Here is a 5081-nt window from a genome sequence, read left to right on the forward strand (position 1 = left end):
ATTTGCCCCACTTGATTTTCTAAAGCTTTTAGAGATGGAGCTTGACTCTGAATTACAACATCATTCTTGGTCGTGTATTCCTTCAACAATGCTTCGAAGATGAAGAAGATGATTATAACAGCCCTTTTTGGGTCAAATCAGAATAGTGCTTTCGGGACCACAAATCCAAAGTAGAAATATTTATTTTACTATTTCTTTAAGATCTGCAGCATGATAGAATAATTGTGTGAAAATTTCATTAAGAAATTCTATCGATTGAGTACTCAATTTGACTAGAAGGACTAAATTGCAATAGGTGCAAAATTTGAATTCTATAGGCTAAAGGTAGTAAATTGTTATAAAATTCTAAATTAGATGTCCTTAAATGGTAATTAGACCATTATGCTTTGGGATGGACAAAAATGGACATGGAGTAAGTAAAATTTCAAAGTTTAAGTGAGGGGTAAATAGGTAATTTGGTAAATAAAGCCAAAATAACAAAATAAAAGATGTCATCTTCTTCAATTTAGTCCCCTATAGCCGAAATTTTGGGGGAAACCATAACTAGGGTTTTAGCCAAGCTTTCAAGTTCGATTGTAAGTCCATTCTTGTCCCCTTTTTAATGATTTTTACATTTTTGAGATCGTTGTAACTTAATTTAGCTATTTCAAGGACTAATTTGAAGGAAAGTTGAAGTCTAAAACTTGACCCATGTTGAATATGCTTGTATTTTGATGTTAGATGGTAGAAAATGCACGTTTGTTGCTTGTTAAACGACTTTTCTAAAGTGATTTTCGGTAAAAAGGTTAAATAGGGACCTATTTGTAAAAGTTTATAAAATGTGTAGAAAAGTGTGAATAAATGAAAAATGTAGGTTTTATGAGTATAAATAATATTCAGTTAGGCTTGGGTTGTGATGAAATCGAAGAAATTCATTTTACGAGCCTAGAGACTAAATTGTAAAATGTTGAAAAGTTAGGGGTAAAAATATAATTTTTGTCATAATGTGTTTTTGCACTGAATTGAATAATGTGATGATTAAATAAGTAAATGTGGTACTATAGATCAAGAAAAATGAAGTTCGGGTCTAAATCGGGGGAAAAACAAAGTAATTGACGAATAGATCCCTTTGGCCATTTTTGTAATTGAGGTAAGTTCATATGTTAAATAAGCTTCATTATAATTGTATTTTAATTGCTTTAATACTTCATGAATTGTGTAAATTACTTTACGGACACGTTCGTTTTGGCAAGTGAGAAATCCCAATCAAACCGTAGGAATAAATTAGGATACAAGTGACATGTCACTAGGGTTTTATGTTATGAGATCCGGGTGCTGGTCTTGTATGCCCTACCGGTGGCTGAGTATACCGACATATGTTGCAATTACTTGACAGCTTGTATGAGTAGCACCGAGTAGTCACGTCTTAACTGACAGCTTGTGTGAGCAGCACCGAGTAGCTACGTCTTGACTGACTGCTTATGTGAGCAAGCCCGTTAATGGCTCGAGAGCGAGTAGATATGTGTTATTAGATAGAGGTAGCAATGGCTACATATGTGGCACCTTGTGTGTAAGGTTTTCCTGTCTATCCGATATTATTATTCTGAGTGGTTCATTGGGTATGACAAAGATGAGAATGAGTATGAAACCATTATGAGTGGTACAGGTATGTACACAAAACTTATGATTATTAAATTCACGTAATGATGAACTCAAGGTAAGTTGTGATGGAATGAATTATGATCATGAGAGTATGATAAATTGCATTACCGTATGTTAAATCTCTTGCATGTTAATGTATGGTAAGATTAACTTATTTCTTTCATACGAGCTTACTAAGATATATAGCTTACTCCGTTTTATTTTCCATGTTTTATAGTGTCACCGAGCTAGCTCGGGTTGGATATTATCGGAGTTTGCATCACACTATCAAACTATTATTTTGGGTATCGATGATTTTAATCATTTTGTGAATATGGCATGTATAGGGACTTGGACATTTTGTTATATATGTCGTTATAAATTAGGCCAAATGTATTGGCTTGTAATTGTCAAAGGCTTGATGTGGTATTTGGCCATGTAACTTGGCTCATTTTGGTTGAATTGGTTGTAAGCTTATATATATACATATATGCATGCACATGCAATTATCGCCTCTGTAATGTGGTTTATAAATGCTTGGTAAATGGTTGAATGAGGCTTAATGGTTTTGTTGTTGAATGGTTAAGATTAGCTTATTGGTATGCTAGCAAAACTAAGTAAAATCATGCATGTTATTGGTAGCCATATTGGAACTTGTAGGATGTGAGTTTGGTATGATTTGGTTTGGTAAAATATGTCGAGTATGCATAATAGAATGACATGATTTGGCCTTATTTGTGGGTGGTTTGGTTGCCTAAATATGCCATGGTTTGTGCCAATAAGATTTGGGTGTTTATGTGCAAATGAGGGTGACAAATGGCTTGGTAAATAGCCTTTATTTTGTCCACACGGGTAGACACACGAGCGTGTGTCTAGGCCGTGTGTAACACACGGCTTGCCTCACAGGCATGTGTTTTGGCTGTGTGTCCCCTGCACCTTAATTTTGATAAATAGAATGCTCAATATTGAGCACACGGGTGTGTGTTCTGACCATGTGAAGTCTACACCTATTTTATGAAAATTAAATTAACCACACGGCTTAGCACACGAATGTGTGACTTGGCCGTGTGACCTCAATTTGTTCATGATTTGCAAAACAGAGAGTTACACAGGTTAGGGACACGGGCGTTTGTGACCACACGGCCTGCCCACACAGGTATGTCCCAAACCACACGAGCGTGTGACCCCTATTCATAACAATAATTTTTTAAGTTTTGTAAAATTTTCCTAAGTACTCGGTTTAGTCCCGAACCATTTTCAAAGCATGTTTTGGGCTTTGTAGGCTCGTATTAGGGACTTTATGATTGAATACAAATGGTTTTAATTTGGATGCAAATTTATGACTTGATTTGTATGTTTGCTTGCAACGTAAGCCCAGTAATGCCTCGTATCCTATTCCGGTGTTGAACACTAGTAAGGGGTGTTAGAATGATGCTGAACTTTGTTGAACATTTTTCATGGCATGGGTTGATTATATCTAGGTGGTGTACTTGTGACATTCTGTTGAACATTATTATTGGAATTTCCCACCCCTTGATTACTCCAATTGAAATTAGGATGTTGTTTCCATCCTGGATTATACGTATTAGAATATGGGTTATTATTTTGATTGAAATTTCCCATGTAATATACTGAGGCTGGGTTCGATGGGCATTCATCAAAAACATGATCTTCTCTACAATAAACACATGTTAGCCTGGATGCTTTCATTTCCTACACTACAGCTGCTCTCTTCATTGTTTTAATCATATTAGTTAGGGATGATACCTGAGCTATTAATAAAATGATCACATCAAGCTCCATAGCTCCAACAAGTCTTTTGCCTATCCCTACTGTTGTAGTTGGATATTGATAATCATTATTGGCTATCCTTTCCAAAATCTCATATGCCTCATTATACGATTTATCCAGCAAAGTGCCATTGGCATATGCATCAACTATCATTCTTGTATGTGCATTTAATCCATTGTAAAACATTTCCATCTGTGTCTAGAGTTGGAAACCATGCATCGGGCATTTTCTAATGAATTCCTTGAATCACTCCCAAGCTTCATACAATGTCTCATCCTCAAATTGCTGAAAAGAGGTAATATCATTCCTTAATTTGGCATCATATTTTGAGGATTGTACCTTAACAAAAACCTCTGATAAAGTTCATTCCAAGATACCTCCGTTCTTGATGGCAAAGAATTCAACCATACTCTGGCATGATCTTGCAATGAATAAGGAAATAGCTTGAGTCTCAGGGCAACTTCAAGAACACCTTGTTGCCTGAATGAATCACGGACCTCCAAAAAAAGTCTTAAATGCAACCGTGGATCTTCAGTAGGTAATCCACTAAACTGTCCTACTGTTTTTAGCTTTTGAAACATCACTGGTTTCAACTCAAAATATTGACCTTGAATATGTGGCCTGATAATCCCTGGATTCAAATCATCCAAGATTGGCACTACATGTTCTCTAATGGGTCTGTCTCTATCATCTATCACATGAGGAATATCAGCGTCCCTACCATTCAGATATAAATGGATCTTATCTGCCTAGATCATTTCCAATCCTTGCCATTTCTTACAATTATTTTCTCATTCTCTTCAAAGTTCTCTCAATTACTGTGTCAAAAGAATACTCTTTGTTCTCAAGAATACCTCTACTCATAAACTAATAACAAACCTGATAAAACTAAGTAAGATAAAACTAAATTTCACCAAATTGTCGACCTCTGGCAACGGCGCCAAAAACTTGTTGCATGTGATACGAATGTACAAGTATAATAGATAATCACAACTAAATTTCACCAAATTGTCGACCTCTGGCAACGGCGCCAAAAACTTGTTGCATGTGATACGAATGTACAAGTATACACATCGAATCAAGTAATAAAGTGGTAAGTGAGATTGTCTCCATAGGAATCGGAATGGATTAAAATGGTTGAGTTATCACTATGAACTATACTAATTAAGCTATAGCAAAATAAACATAATAACAATTTGATGATGCCTATTAATATATGAAATATTAAATCAAATACTGAATAAATTGTTGTGGCAAATCTACTAGACAAAGTTGGTAGGATTTATACTGTGACAGCCCTAAAGTGACCCTAGTCGGAAAGCGGTTTCGGGACCGCTAAACCGAGTCACCGAATTATTTGAATACAATATTTATTGTCTAAAATATGTGATTATGAATGTGTGAAAGTTTTAAGTTTCGATTTAGTAAATTTCATGTGAATTTAGTCAATAGGACTTGTGTGACACTTTTGAAATGTGATAGGCTAATCTATAAGGATCTAATAGTGCATGTAATCAAAAGGGAGGACTTGCATGTCAATTTCCCCCTTTTTAATTGCTAGTGGCCGGCCATGACAAAGAATTATGGGCAAAACATGTCATAGACATGTTATGTTGGTGCATCATGGGAGAAAAAAATAAATTAATGAGTATGGGTAATAAAGAAATGGA

The 5081-nt window shown here is 35.4% G+C and overlaps 1 non-coding gene across 1 annotated transcript; it reads left to right on the forward strand.

Annotated features, from left to right (window-relative positions):
* The first annotated feature begins 3619 nt into the window (after positions 1 to 3619).
* Positions 3620 to 3726, forward strand: LOC128294736 (small nucleolar RNA R71). Its single transcript, XR_008285043.1, has one exon. It is a non-coding gene; the product is annotated as a small nucleolar RNA R71 (small nucleolar RNA).
* The last annotated feature ends 1355 nt before the right edge of the window (positions 3727 to 5081 follow it).

The sequence above is a fragment of the Gossypium arboreum genome, chromosome 6, assembly GCF_025698485.1.
Source record: "Gossypium arboreum isolate Shixiya-1 chromosome 6, ASM2569848v2, whole genome shotgun sequence".
NCBI classification, from domain to species: domain Eukaryota; kingdom Viridiplantae; phylum Streptophyta; class Magnoliopsida; order Malvales; family Malvaceae; genus Gossypium; species Gossypium arboreum.